Raw genomic sequence first — 16500 nt, forward strand, 5'->3', positions numbered from 1 at the left:
GGTGGCACAGTGGCATACAGTCAGGAGGGAGTTGACCTGGGAGTCCTCAACATTGACTTTGGATCTCATGAAGTCTCATGGCTACAGGTTATACATGGGCAAGGAAATCTCCTGCTGATTACCACGTAACATCCTCCATCGCCTGATGAATCAGCACTCCTCCATGTTGAACAACATTTGGAGGAAGCACGGAAGATGACAAGGGTATAAAATATGCTCTGGACGGGGGGGTTTCAATGTCCACTACCAAGAGTGACTGAGCAACAGCACTACCAATCAAGCTGGTAAGGTCCTAAAGGACATAGGTGCTAAACTGGGTCCGTGGCAGGTGGTGAGGGAATCAATATGAAGGAAAAACATAATCAATCTCAGCCTTACCAATCTACCGGCTGCAGGTGCATCTGTCCATGACAGTATCAATATGAGTATCCACCATATAGACCTTGTGGAGATGAAGTTGTGCTTTCACATTGGGACTTTTAACCTACACAACGCTGTGTGGCACTATCTCCATGCTAAATGGGACAGACTGTGAACAGATTTGGCAACTCAAGACTGGGCATGTAATAGCACTGTGGACCATTGACAGCAGCAGAACTGTACTCCAGCACAATCTGCAACCTCACGGTCCAACATCTCCCCATTCATCCATTACTATCAAGCCAGGGGATAAACCCTAGAGTTGGAAGAACTGGATTCTGCAAAGACTATGGCCCTTGAAAACATTCATTAAGCAAGACAAAATCCAGGACAAAACAGCCCACTTGAATGACACCACTTCCACAGCATCTACTCCCTGCACCGCCAGTGTTCAGTACTAGTGTGTATGGTCTACAAGATGCATTGTATAAATTCACAACTCATCCTTAGAGAGCATCGTTCAAACCCATGACCAATTCTATCTAGAAGGAGAAGGACAGCAGATACATGGGAACATTACCACCTGCAAGTTCCCCTCCAAATCAGTCACCATCCTAATTTGTAAATTAGATTAGAATAGATTCACTACAGCATGGAAACAGGCCCTTCGGCCCAACTAGTCCACACCAACCCTCCGAAGAGTAACCCACCCAGACCCATTTCCCTCTGACTAATGCACCTAACACTATGTGCAATTTAGCAGGGCCAATTCACATAACCTGCACATCTTTGGACTGTGGGAGGAAACCGGAGCACCTGGAGGTAACCCACACAGACAACGGGGAGAATGTGCAAACTCCACACAGACAGTCATCCAAGGCTGGAATTGAATCTGGGACCCTGGTGCTATGAGGCAGTAGTGCTAACCACTGAGGCACCGTGCCATCCCACGTGTAGTGCTGTTCGTTCACTGTCTTTGGGTCAATATCCTGGAATTCCCTCCCTAAAGGCATTACAGGTCACTTACAGCATGTGGATTACAGCGGTTCAAGAAGACAGTTCACCACCACCTTCTAGAGGGCAACTAGAGACAGGCAATAAATGCTGGCCTGCCAGCAATACACACATCCCACAAGTAAATTTTTAAAAATTCTTATTCAGCCACTGCAGCTCAAATATGCTCTACATTAGACTGTAAGAAGGCAGACCTGAGGCTCCCTCCTAGTGCATGAACTCTTCCAACACTATGTCCAAGGTGTCTTCATCAAATGGAGAATGTTTGATGCCTTTTTCCTCTTCACTCCATCCACACAAACTTGCAGCCTCTTTACCACTACAAGATATGTGATGTCTCTTTAAGTGCAAAGAGGAGCACTTCAAAAGCTGCTGCTTTAGCTGACATCCTACCCTCAAGCAATTGCTGTGTTGCCTGCGCTTGTAGACATTTGCAGCAAGCATGTTAAAATGAAATAGTCTCTTCACTTTTGACTCCATTGTATAATTTAGTTCTGTGGTCTCAGCAGTTTATATATCAGAAGTCCAAGATTGGTCCTTACAATCACTTAATTACACACACATTCTTCTAGAAACTCCTGCATTGAAGATTATGCAAGTACAGCATACTTAAAAAAAAAATCAACCTAATGTTGTTAGTGCTGACTTGGAGTAGTAATTAATCATTTCCTCATGCAAAAAAAGGAAATAAACTACTAAGCAACTGTGAATAATTAATGAGGCTCAGCTTGCCCACTTTGTCACTTAAAGAACATGTGCTATATTCATTACCAAATGGAGTTTAACCCCCTATTCACCCATTTGACACCTTCTTGGCATTTCTTGGGCTTTTTCAAAGTAGTCTTGTTTATTTTTACATCATCTCATGTTTGTTATTTCAAAAGTCATATTCCTCTAAGCGTCTTTATCAATCTCCTGGTGCCTGGGTTGAAAAATCAGCACAGCAAGGGAACATTTTCTGTATGCAATAAAATATTAAACACCTGCTTAAGAAATGGGTTTTCAATTTAGTTGCAGAGACTATGCAGAGGAAAGCATCCCACGTTCTTTCAATTAAGATCTTACCACTGCCTATCAAGTAGACAAACTAATCTGCTTGATGAACTCCCCAAACAGCCTTAAACATTCACTTCCTCCACCAACAGTGCACAACTGTTTGTATGGAATTTGCACATGTCTGTGTGGATTTCCTCCGGGTGCTCCGGTTTCCTCCCACATTCCAAAGATGTGCAGGTCAGGTGAATTGGCCATGCTAAATTGTCCATAGTGTTAGGTGGATTAGTCAGAGGGGGGTGGGTTACTGTTCGGAGGGTCAGTGGTTGAACGGCCTATTTCCACACTGTAGGGAATCTAATCTAAACTTTCCAGCCTCTCCTTTTAATTCAAACCCTCCAGTCCTGGCAACATCTTGGTAAATCTTTTCTGAAACCTCTCCAGCTTAATAATATCCTTCCTATAACATGGTGACCAGAACTGGACACAGTCCTCTTGAAGAGGACTTACCAATGTCCTGTGCAATCTCAACATGACATCCCAACTCTTATACTCAAAGGTCTCAGCAATGAAGGCAAGCGGGCTAAACACCTTCTTCACCACACTGTCTACATGTGACGCAAACTTCAAAGAATTAGGAACGAACTTCTAGATCTCTAGGTTCTATAACACTTTCAACTTTTCATAGAAAGAATACTTAGCATTCAACACTATTTTTTCAACTATTTTTTAAAAATCATTATTTTATTAACCACAGTTAATGGTATAAAATATATAATAATATCTTGAGCATCTAATATTATACTGGCAGCTAGCTTCAGTTTCAAGCAAGATCAGATGGGTTAAATAAGGGATGGCAAATTGTCCATTTTACATCAGGTCAAAAAATTAAAGTTATCCCCATTCTGAGATTATCATATGGGGAGGAAATTAGTTTTACCTAGTAATACAGACAGATGGTCAAACTTAAAGTTTAGTACCTTTTTCCCACTCCCTGGCTCAGGTTTGATACTCTTCGCAAGTGAGAATCAGATACAAACTCATCTGAACATGACACAGTATTTTCCATTCTTGTGAGCTAACTGTAATGTTTGCCATGGTCCCATAATGCATCAGCGTTAAAAGGACAGGAAAGAAGGTGAGATGAATTACCAAATACTTTAAAGTTAAACCAGACCTTTTGTAATCTTGGTGTACTATTTCACTTCCAAGATGAACATCCAGACATCACCAAGCCTGTATACCTCTATTTCTTAATATCGCCTGTATCTGTACTGTCTCAGCTGATCTGCTTCTAAAATGCTCTTCCATTCCTTTCTAACCTTAGGACTAAACCATTGCAATTCCCTCATATCTGTCCATTCATCTTTGACCCTATATAACCTAAGCTTATACAAATTTCTGCTACACATAACCTTAACTTGTAGAAAGGCGCATTCATCCTTCACTTCTGTGCTTACTGAACTTGATTGTCTCTCAGCCTGGCAATAGCTCAATTCTTAAAAGATCACCAGTATTTTCAAACATCTATGGCATCAGCCTCACTCCTCCAACCCCAACAATGCATTTTCTCTGTAGCCACCTCCAGACTTACAAATTATCAAAATTGTTGTTTTACTCCAATTTTTGCCTCTTGCACCTCCTGATTTTAATCACTCTATGATTTATTGATGTTGTACCTTCAACTGCAACCAAGGTCTAAAATTCCCTCCTTAAACTTCACCATCTCTCTATTTATCTCTTTTTAAGACATTCCATAATCCCTATCTGTTAGCCCAAGCCTTTAAGCATTTGATTTGGTATCAATTTTTTGCCTGATAATCATTCCTTTGATGTACTACATTAAAAGCCCAATAAATGGCATAAGCTATGGTTGCAGATTCTATGAGGCATAGAAACCAAGAAGAACTTTCTGGTTGTTTAACTGAAGGAGATTCATTCCCAAGAATTGTATCATTGCTGTAGGTTAAGTGCAACAACTGTAAACACACCAATGTGATCTGTTCTTGAAATCAACATGTATCAGATAAATAGCTGCAGCACCTCTCCCTATCTCAAGACCACAATATTTCAAGTGAGGTTTCCCTTCAGAGCAATATTAGCATTTTTACTCTTATTCTAATTAAGACTATTTCACTTGCTCTATGGTGATAGGCTAGCTCAGGTTCCTAAATACTATGGTTTTGCTGTCACCGAGCAAAAAGAGAAGGAAAGACAGTGTTTAACAGTAGTTCAAGAAAGGTCAAAAGAACATAAGAAATGTCACAGATAAGAAAAGGTCATTCGGCCCACTTATCCTTTCAATATAAGAGGTCTCCCATCATTGCATATAATTGTACTTTAACAGTACCCATGTTCTTGCTTGCTAGATTATTTGAAACATTAACCAATCTTGTTTTGTTCCCAACCAACAATGTTTTCTTTGATACTTATTACAAACTAACTTGTCACTAATGTACTTAACTGTACACCATTTGTAGGCAATGCTGAGTTCAACTTATTTACACTATGTTATATGTAAAATGTTAGCACCACAAAATGGCAGTCCCTCAAAGAAGCCCTTGATGCACATTGAACAGCAGCTCGGTAACTGGATGGAGAGGAGACATTTACTGTGCCCTGGGCTATGTCAGGAGTACCACTACTACAAAGGTCATTTGTGACAGCACAGTTAAACAGCACTATGATTGTATGCAATGAAGTGAGGTGATGAACACAAAATCAAGCTTGGGGGAAGTCTGTCCTCTACATAATCATTAATATTTGCAAGAAGCCAGCATGAAACTAGGCAAAATCAAATTTAACTGAACTTTATTTCATATTCTTTGATCTAGCTGGATTATTTTATTTTATGCATGTTTTAATGAAACTAGTTTTTACAAATGTTAGAACATATTCATACCATTGAAATGTCACATTAATAGATTTGGATTCTATTTTGAGAATATAAAACATAAAATTAAATACCATGTATTGCATATTATGCAATTATATACATAATGTGGAAATGAATTTCTTTAGGAATTTAGGAACAGGAGTAGTCCATTCAGGCTGTTAAGCCTGTCCTGCCATTCAACATGATTATAACTGACAGAACACTTCCATTCCTGATGAAGAGCTTTTGCCCGAAATGTCAATTTTCCTGCTCCTTGGATGCTGCCTGACCTGCTATGATTTTCTAGAACCACACTCAGAACACTTCAATGCTTTATTCTTAACCCATCTCAATGATCCTAACCACTGTCAAACATAGCAAACATATTCACAAACTGAGTCTCACAGCCCTCTGTGGTAGAGAATTCCTAAGGTTCTCAGAGTAAAGACATTTACCAAGTAAGTACCATTTTTCATTCCGTTGCAGCCCTCACAGCAACCCTATTATCAGTCTTATCCATTCAAAACACTAGCTGCATTGCTTTCTCTCTCTTGTGTTTTACAGCTACCAGGTGGTTGACCACAACCTCAGCAGAGAAATGGATTGATCTGCCAGAAGCCTCTTGCTCAATCTCTGAGGATGAGAGCACAGAGGCCTCAGAGGAAGCATCAATAAGGTTGCATCGAGCACTCCCACCAACCTGGATATCTCCTCACAAGGAGACAGGGTGGTCAGGAGGCACCCAGCTGGAGAAGGCACCACACACTAATCCCTCAGAAGTCTTCTCTCAAGTCACTCCAGAGATGGCCTGGTCCTCCATCTTCAATCTGCTTTCCCCCTTCTAACCATTGGAAGTTCAAGCCTATGTCGAGGACCTTCAGCATCCAGATATGAACACCTCCCCAGGGGGCTACCTGGCTAAACTTCCAGGGTCAATGGACTCCCTCCATCCCAGCTGTGGAACGCAGAACAACGTTGGATGCAGTATGAGGGAAGAAGGAAAAAGAGGTATTGAGGACATTTTGATGGCATGGGTGATAGCACACTGTATATGAAGTATGTTGTTCAGATATATTTGTTTGGTTTTGTATTACATCCATTTGTTTCAGCCTCTGTGTAGCCTGAATGTAACTGTGACAGCCTGATGTCTAACGTCATGTCTATACAGGATGCATGATGGACAGATGTCTGTGTTGAGAATGCTCTGCTCTGTGTGGAAGAAAATGACTGAGGCTAATACATATAGGGCTATGGGCTGTCCTAACACCATTGCCCCTCATGCTCAAACATTCTTTCTCTGGCCTATGTATCCAAAGGTGTTGGTGTAAATGAAATGGTCAGCAGTGTCTGGGCTGCTAGTTGGTCCAGTAAGGAAATGTAGACTACATAGAGCATAGAGGTTTGTGCACACATGCTAAGAGAGCATCTGGAGAGCCCAAGGTATAATTCATGAGCTGGGTTTCTGTCATTGCACGCAAAGTGATCATGCAGCAGCCTTTCAATGTTAGTTTCTGGTGCATCCTAAATGTAGTGACTGTAACAAGATCAGCCAGTTGGAACTCATAGGATATGAGTTACTTGATTGGGGCTGTTAGTCTGGTCCAATCAAGGAGCCCTGGCTGACAGATAGGAACAGGCATGTCAGAGATTCCGTTCACTCTGAGAGCTGGCTCTGAGGGAGTTGCATCAGTGTCAAGGATTCTCCATGTGACCTGGTGACAGATACTGGCCTGTGGGGAGTTATTTCGCGAAACACCTGCAAGTGATAGAGGTACTAAGTTTGCAGATGATACCAAAATTGGAGGTGTAGTGGACAGTGGAGAAGGTTTACCTCAGAGTACAATGGGATTTTGATCAGATGGGCCAATGGGCTGAGTGGCAGATGGAGTTTAATTTAGATAATTAAGGTGCAGCATTTTGGAAATCAGAGCAGGATTTATACACTTAATTGTAAGGTCCTGAGGAGTGTTGCTGAATGAAGAGACTTTGGAATGCAGGTTCATAGTTCCTTGAAAGTTGAGTTGCAGGTAGATAGGATAGTGAAGGAGGCGTTTGGTTTGCTTTCCTTTATTGGACAGAATATTGAGTATAGGTGTTGGGAGGTCATGTTGTGGCTGCACATGACATTGTTAGGCCACATTTGGAACATTGCGTGCAATTCTGGTCTCCTTCCTATCAGAAAGATGTTGTGAAACTTGAAGAGCTTCAGAAAAGATTTACAGGGATATTAGGATTTGAACTATAGGGAGAGGCTGAATAGACTGGGGCTGTTTTCCCTAGAGCATCGAAGGCTTATAGAAGTTTATAAAATCATGAGGGGCATGGATAGGATAAATAGACAAGGTCTTTTCCCTGGGGTGGGGGAGTCCAGAACTAAAGAGTATAGGTTTAGGGTGAGAGGGGAAGATATAAAAGGGACCTAAGGGACAGCTTTTTCACTCAGAGGGTGGTACGTGTGTGGAATGAGCTGCCTGGGAAGTAGTGGAGGCTAGTACATTTACAGCTTATAAAAGACATCTGGATGGCTATATGAATAGGAAGGGATTAGAGGGATATAGGTCAACTGCTGGTAAATGAGATTAGATTAGGTTAGCATATCTGGTCGGCATAGATACGTTGAACTGAAGAGTCTGTTTCTGTGCTGTATATCTCTATGACACTATGACTCTAAGTGGATTGGACGGGTGCCATGATAATTCTGAGTCAATTGCAAATGTCGGAAGTCAATATTCATGGATATAGGGTGTGTGTGGCTGGTGCCAATGGATTGTGCTCTGAGATGTTGTTTTGTGGTAAGTAAAATGAAGGACACTCAGAGCCAATGATGAGCTCAAGTCACCAGGTACCCAGTTTGAGGTTGAGAAACCTCAAAGAATTGCTTTTCTGGCATGGTTGTTAAGTTCAGAATTTGAATATTAATGAAGCAAACTCTGACATTAATATGACATTTAACAAGCTGTAATAATTGACAACTCACTACTGCCTAGAAGGAAATCCATCTTGCCACCTGGCAATATAGTTTTTTTCCCAATGTCAAGGTAGACTTTTCACACAACTGAGTGACAAACTGACTGAAGCCCATGTCATTCAGGATCCAGTACGATTCCTAAATGAATCTGGCAGAAAATCAGCGTGGCCAATCCATTGCAGAGGCTGGGCTTTAGTTGGTGGAGTGTAAATCATCTCAAAAAGAGGCCTTGGGGAAGCCTCAGGCAAATGTGATTGATGGTGAAGTCTTCCAGTTAACAAACATCTATTTGATCTGCAATGTATTTGTGGGCTCCTGCCTGGAGAACCTGATCATGTTTTTCCTCACACAGATTAGTTACAGAACCAGAGAGCAGCCATGTCCAGGTGAAGTGGAAGGGGAAGGAAACCACCTGTGGTGCAGTCGCACATTGGGAGAAAGTGAGGAGTGCAGATGCTGGAGATAAGAGTCGAAGAGTGTGGTGCTGGAAAAGCACAGCCAGTCAAGCAGCATCCACGAAGCAGGAGAATCTGTACCTGCAACAAATCCAAAGCCTCCAGAAATGGTTCTTCCCTCCCATTTATCTCTCAGCCCCCTTGTCCCATAAGCCTCATTCCTGACGAACGGCTTATGCCTGAAATGTGGATTCTCTTGCTCCTTAGATGCTGCCTGACACAGTCTCACATCAGTCCCCCCCACCTGCAACTCAGATATGCCACCTTGGTAAGTACACACTGGGGAACAGATTTAAGGACAGACACCACAAGTACACTTGATGAGTTGAGGAGAAGCTAGAGTTATTACTATGATTGGAGCAGCATGATGGAGACAGAAACTGTGATTTTTAGGAGTAGCTCCTCACATTGTCTGACTCTGATTGATATTTCTTTTTTTTAGATTAGATACTCGACAGTGTGGAAACAGACCCTTCAGCCCAACCAGTCCACACCAACCATCCGAAGAGTAATCCACCCAGACCTATTTCCCTCTAACTAATGCACATAACACTATGGGCAATTTAGCATGGCTGATTCACGTAACCTGCACATCTTTGTACTGTGGGAGGAAACCGGAGCACCCAGAGGAAACCCATGCAGACATAGGGAGAATGTCGCCCAAGGCTGGAATTGAACCCTGGACCCTGGTGCTGTGAGGCAGTAGTGCTAACCACTGAGTCACCGTGCCATCCATGGTTCTTTGTACAAATATGCCTCCAGGATAAATTTGCATTCTGTGCCTGTGCATTTTGAGAATCAGCAACTCCAAACTCTTTTATAAGATACTGTATATGCACAATGGACAAATATTTTTAAAGGTAAAGTACATTCAAATGACCAGGCCATGAGCATTAAAATGTACTGGCCCAAAACACAAAAGAACATCTGATGGACAATGTCTCAACTATCATCACAGCAGAAGTCATCCAGTGTGTGGATATTACAGTGAAAACTCAGGTTTCTCAAGTGTAAGATCACCTTGCGAAAACACATGTTCAAAGAGGTTTACACGCTAGTTGCAGTCAGTAATCTGCCTTCTCAGGAGAATAACTGCACTCTTGCTCCCAGCATCCTGTTCCACTAGTTAACCTGCTGTTGACAGACAACCCAGACAAGTACTGCCCAAGCCAAGGTGATGCATCCCGATTCTTAGGCCAGAATTTTACATGCAACTTTACATGGGCTTTGCTGAGTCCTACAGGACTCATGGAGTCCATGCAGAGGAAGCATTGTTTCAGGATCCCAATGGTCTATTTGATCACAATCTGTCTGGCAGCATGGCTCACCTTCTGTGTTTGCTGCCCATGTGCATCAGAATCATTAACCATTCAAGGACAGTCCTCATGGCCTAATAACCATTAGTACAACTCAGATAGTCAGACAGTGAAGCAAACAACTGGAGACTCCCAATTTGTTTACAAGCTTTTATTTCCAGACACGCATTACATTTCATGCATTTTCAATCCATCAGACAGAGTTTTTCAATGCTCCAGTATATTGAGTAAAGATGATTCCCCAGTTTATATACAATTTATTGCCAGGTTCTGCTGTAGAATGAAGGCACTGCAACTGTTGCCAGGCACTGGCCATTAAGTTGTGTGAAATGATGGATATGGACAAATGCCAGCAGGATGATGAGGTGATGTTACACCGTAGAGTTGACATGTAGCAGCATGGTCCTCAATCCCTGTGCTTCTCTCTGGCTATAGACAATAAAATGTATTTAGCTCTTGAGAAAATAGAGACTCGGAAACATTGCTTTTACACCAGTTGACAGTAAACTCAGTGAAGGCGTAAATGTCCTGAGCTCCAGTTTGAATAGAGCCTTCCACATAACAGACCATGAGCACGGTCACCTTCACAGTCAATGTTAAAGCTGTTCTCTCCCTGCTCTGTAAGCTGCAGTTTGACTGCAACATGTGGCACATTTCAGGAAGCTTGTGCTTCATAAAGCATAGATATCCCACAATGAAGCATGTTCATCTCAGACACTGTTCCTCATTGAGACTCAGGTAGTAGAATTTCTCTGAGCATTCTGGACAGATATGCCCCCTGTTGAGGCCTTTCTGTCTCTCTTCCTCCTCTTCCCAATTCTTGTGGCTTCTGCGGCTCAGTGCCATCTCTGCTCATAACCCCCATCAAACAGTAATCCAAGGGGATGCAAACAAAATCTGCATCTGTCACCTCATGGTTTAATGTATTCCCCATAACACCACTACCACCAAGCCAAAGACTCAATCCTAGTTCAATAAGAGTGAAGCATAGCATGTGAGAAGATACATTATGCTTAACTATTAATGAGGTATCAACTTGGTGATGCTATAACCAGAATGATTTACATGTCAAATAGTGGAACTAGCATGAGATAGACAAGGCTAATTGATTGCACAAGTAATGGATCAGATCTAAGCTCTACAACCCTGCCACATCCTCTCATGAACTGTGCTGGACAATTAAACAATTCACTGTTGGAGGCTCCACAAATATCCCCATCCCAGTGATGGAAGAGCACAGCACATCAATGCAAAAGATAAAGCTAAAGCATCCACACCCAGAATTACCAAATAGATGATCCATCCCAGCCTGTTCCTGATTTCCAGAAACACAGATGCCAGTGTTCAACGAAATTGATTCACTCCATGTGTTATTAAGAAATAGTTGGAGGCATTGGAAACTGCAAAGGATTAGGCTCCGAAACTAACATTAGCCAAGCTTTCCAATACACCTACAACTGGCATCTTCCCAACAAGGTGAAAATTGCCCAGGTATGCCTTGTCTATAAAAAGCAAGACAAGTCACTCAACAAATTATTGTCCCATCAGTCTATCTGCAATCATCAGCAAAGTGATGGATGGGGTTATCAACAGTGCCATCAAATAGTAGTTGCTCAGCAATAACCTACTCATTGACTTGGCCCCTGACCACATTACAGCCTTGGCCCAAATACAGACAAAAGAATGGAATTCCAGGCGTGATGTGAGAGTGACAGACTTTGACATCAAGGCTGCAATTGACTAAGTGTGGCCTCAAGGACCCCTAGCAAAACTGGAATCAATAGGAATTGGGGACAGCTCTCGACTGTTTAATAGATTGTTATCATCAAGACAGATCACTCAATTCAATCTAGGGGCATCACTATAGTTGTTCCTCAGGGATCATTGTGAAGTTCAATCTTCCTCAATTGCTTCATCTATAGTTTCAGCACCACTGCAAATTCTGAGTCAACGTCCATATGGACCATGTTCTGGACAATTTCCAGATTGGGCTGGTAAGTGGCAAGTAACATCTGTGCTGCACAAATTCCAGGTAACGACCATCTCCAACTAGCCACAGATGGGGGGAATGGGAGCAGGCAACCTGAGGCAGAAAGAGTGGGAGTAGGCAGCCTGAGGCAGTGAGAGAGTGAGAGTAGGCAGCCTGAGGCAGTGAGAGAGTGGGAGTAAGCAGCCTGAGGCAGTGAGAGAGTGGGAGTAGGCAGCCTGAGGCAGTGAGAGAGTGGAAATAGGCAGCCTGAAGCAGTGAGACAGTGGGAATAGGCAGCCTGAGCAGTGAGTGGGAGAAGGCAGCCTGAGACAGTGAGAGAGTGGGAATAGGCAGCCTGAGGCAGTAAGAGAGTGGGATTAGGCAGCCTAAGGCAGTGAGATAGTGGGAGTCGGCAGCCTGAAGGGGTGAGAGAGTGTGAGTAGTCAGACCGAGGCAGTGAGAGAGTGGGAGTAGGCAGCGAGAGAGTGGGAGTAGGCAGACCGAGGCAGTGAGAGAGTGGGAGTAGGCAACTTGAGGCAGTGAGACAGTGTGAATAGGTAGCCTGAGGCAGTGAGACAGTGGGATTAGGCAGCCTGAGGCAGTGAGAGAGTGGGAGTAGGCAGCCTGAGGCAGTGAGAGAGTGGGAGTAGGCAGCCTGAGGCAGTGAGATAGTGGGAGTAGGCAGCCTGAGGCAGTGAGAGAGTGGGAATAGGCAGCCTGAGGCAGTGAGACAGTGGGAGTAGGCAGCCTGAAGCAGTGAGATAGTGGGAATAGGCAGCCTGAGGCAGAGAGAGTGGGAGTAGGCAACCTGAGGGGGTGAGAGAGTGGGAATAGGCAGCCTGAGGAAGTGAGAGAGTGGGAATAGGCAGCCTGAGGCAGTGAGAGAGTAAGGCAGAAGTGGGGGCAGGGTCGAGATCTTGTGAATAGTGTGGGCCTAGCATGGCCAGGTGCTTATGGAATGTGGTGTTGAACTGTTTACTGTATTTTTTTGTTTTTCTACTTTTTACCCAAGATTCTGTACCGAGGTATCTTTGTAGCCAAGATGGCTACATGAGTACATGTGACAGTAAACCTAATTCTAATTCTAGTGACTCACCAACAATCCTCCATCAGTACCTGCAAAACATACAACCACCACTATGTTGAAGAACAAGGGCATCAGACGCAGGGGAATACTGCCACTGAATGCTCCCCTCCAAGCCATCCATCATCTGAATTAGAATTATATCACTCTACCCTCACTGTTGTCAGATCAAAATCCTGGAATTCACTTCCAAAACGCACTGTTGATGGCCTAATGCATAACGGAATGCAGTGTTTGAAGAATGCGACTCATCACCATCTTCGCCAGGGCACTTACAGATGGGCAAAAATGGGCTGATCTACCAAAATCCATAAATTAAAAAATACCTCCCAAATAGACTTCCCAATGTTAAAGAACTCCCAGAAACCACCAAATCACAGCAATAGCCTATAGAAACCTATTAGCATGCAGTCTGAAAGTGGTTGGACCCTTTAAGTAGCAATGGTGAAGGGTTTTTCTTCCTGTTAAATCTATGTTCAATTGTGTATGCTTAGGAGATGCCACCAGCCAGAGCACTGGTGGTACGGTAGCTCAGTGGTTGGCAATGCTGCCTGAGAGCACCAGGGCTCTGTTATAGGGATGTTATAGGGATTAGATTACTTACAGTTGGGCCCTTCGGCCCAACAAGTCCACACCGACCCTCCAAAGAGCAACCCACCCAGACGCATTCCCCTACACCTAACACTATGTGCAATTTAGCATGGCCAATTCACCTAACCTGCACATTTTTGGACTGTGGTAGGAAACCGGAGCACCTGGAGGAAACCCACGCAGACACAGGGAGAATGTGCAAACTCCACACAGACAATTGCCTGAGGTGGGAATTGAACCCGTGTCCCTGGCACAGTGAGGCAGCACTGCTAACCACTGAGCCACCGTGCCACCCTTATTCGATAGAGTAGTGGGGTGGTCTGGATGTGATGTCGTTCAGAGTGTCAGTGTGGACTTGATGGGTCGAATGGATTTTTTCCACACTGTAAGAATCCTATATTCATTAAGCCTAAGGTGGCATAAATCATGGAGCTCCTCATTGATTGATTTCACCATCTCCCTTGTCTGCATACATCCTGTAGATGCTTCCTGTGTTTGTAATGATGCTATCACCAAAATGGTATCCAGTGTGGCTAACACCACAAAAATGGAGCTGGAAAAGCACAATAGGTAGACAACATTCAAGAAGGAGGAAAGTCAATGATTTGGGCTGAAATCCTTCATCGGAACTGACTTCTAGCATCTGCAGTCCTTACTGTCTCTAAACCATAAAAATGGACATCATTTTGGAGTCATAATAGTCTTTGCAACACTAAACATTCTGGCACTAAGGAACAGAATGTTGCTGTAAATATTATTTCTTTAATTTTCTTTTCAGGATAAACTAAGTGTACTATCATTGTTAAAACAAATAATTTAAAAGAAATACTCACAGAGACGAAAGGCAATTGGAGACGAAGCAAGGAAATGAGTGACAGTGAATTGAGTCCTAACACATCCTAACCTACTAAAAAAAAATTGTTTGTAGAATCATGAGTGAATAAAAATGTAAATCCTCAAGGACATTTCAACTAAAAATGTTCCAGAAAAGATTAGAGATGGCCCACAGCTTAGTCCCCACTGAAGTTTAGTGTTGAAGTTATCAAAAGAGTTATCTACGACAACACCAGCTTTCTCTGGGACTCCTCTCTGCCTTTTCAAGCTGATTTTTATTTTGAAGACTTGAACAAACTTATTAAATAAATTGCTTCATTCCTGATTCAACCATTGCCTAACAGAGTAGAGCCAGACATCAAAGTGTGGTTCACTTAACACAAAAGCGAATGCTGGAACATGCAGTGCCATTGATCATAAAAACAATGGAAAATTCTTCCTTCAAGCTGTCAAAAGTATGGGACTAATGAATGCAGATTTTATTGAGTTCAACATATTAAAATTTCTGGTTATTTTAACATTTGGTTTCTATCTGAGCGAAGACATATTTAATAGAGAGTCCGAGATGCTTTACATAAATATATATCTAAAGTAACATCCCAAAAGATAGCAGTAGCTGTTGTGAACATTCCTTTAATGTCAGTTATTTAGAAAACACATTTTCAATCCAAAATTCCATGATCTTTCTGTACTAATGTTGGTCACCTAAATGAAGTGTATAGTTAAAATGATAGCAGAGAGGATTCAAATGAAACCTGGGAAGGTCTGGTGTTAGAATTGTACTATTGTATTCTACTTCCCAATTTACTGGGAGTATGAACTTACAACCTCTACATTAAAAATCTCATGCAATAAATATGAAGCTACCAATTCCTATAGATGAACAAGTTTCCCATTAACTCCCTTTTGGGAAAATGTTACAGAACCTCAAAAATTCCACTCCCACTTCACCACTAAGGTTTGGTTGGGGTTGGGACTAAGCTGCGGGTCATCTGAAATCTTTTCTGAAACATGACCTTTTAGTTTAAACATCCTTAAGGCTGTACATTTTTGCACACATGATCGTACAAATGATTTTTTTTTAAGTTGGTTAATATGTGTTAAGACTTAATTCTCTGTTGCTCATTTCCTTGCTTCCTCTACTGTTGCCTTTCTTCCCTGTGAATACTTTAGTCAGATTCAATGATATGTTTCCCACTTCCGTCCTTGCCGCTATTACTGTCTCACTCAAATTTCCCACAGCATTCTTCCATATTCTTGTTTTAAGTACAACCTTAGTCTGCTCAAATCACTTCATAAATAAATGGAATTTGAAAAGGTTTCTGAGCTAATGGAATACCCAGAGCCCCAAATGCTCAGCCCTGTTTACAAGGGGTCACATTTCATTTGCTGCCCGTGTCAAGATACTACCTGTCAGGCCTCGCTTAGGCCCCTGAGACAGACCAATCAATGTCTTCTTGCTGTGGCTCCTCTAGTGAATCCATTAAAGTTATGCGGATGCATCATGCTGAAAAAAGGAGTCTCCTGGTACCTCTGATAGAAATTAAGCACAAATTAGAAGAGAAGCACAAGTGTTTTGGCTGTGGGCCAAGGCAGAATTAATAGGCCATCAGAGCCTCTTGTGTGCTAAAATCCCATTTGTTAAGAATGTTTTATGAAACATTTCCACTACTAGGCTGCTGCTGAGCTGGGACTGAAAATTTCTTCTGCAAACCTCAGATCGTTAAATAAAGTTTTATTCAGTGGCAAAGGGTTAGGGAACAGTCCTTTCAAATTTAATAACTCATAAATGGTGCATGATTTTTACACTCCTATAACCATTTGCCCCTTAAAACACTCTAATTGTTTCTGGGAATGAAATACAGATTCCCTGTTGGCCTGACACAGTTCTACTTACAGTATTTTTAAGTGGCTATCTTACAGATATAAATGAAATAGTGTCTTAAGATTCCTTTCGCTGGATTCACTGTTTGTGATTCATTTTAAGCCACCTCATCTTAGATAAGGTGCTGCGCTATTCACATTGCTGTCCTCTTTATCT

The 16500-nt window shown here is 42.4% G+C and overlaps 1 long non-coding RNA gene across 1 annotated transcript in view; it reads right to left on the minus strand.

Moving 5' to 3' along the window:
- Positions 1-10126: 10126 nt before the first annotated feature.
- The window catches only part of LOC148146966 (uncharacterized), a 42365-nt gene continuing 35991 nt past the window's right edge, over positions 10127-16500 (minus strand). The window contains exons 3-4 of the long non-coding RNA XR_015760024.1: positions 15870-15992; positions 10127-10410 (exon numbers count right to left, since the gene is read on the minus strand). This is a non-coding gene — a long non-coding RNA (uncharacterized LOC148146966). The remainder of the gene's footprint in view (positions 10411-15869; positions 15993-16500) is intronic.

This window comes from Chiloscyllium plagiosum, unplaced genomic scaffold (assembly GCF_037043375.1).
Source record: "Chiloscyllium plagiosum isolate Xiang-an unplaced genomic scaffold, Cpla_swu_hap1 HiC_scaffold_18, whole genome shotgun sequence".
Classification (NCBI taxonomy): Eukaryota; Metazoa; Chordata; class Chondrichthyes; order Orectolobiformes; family Hemiscylliidae; genus Chiloscyllium; species Chiloscyllium plagiosum.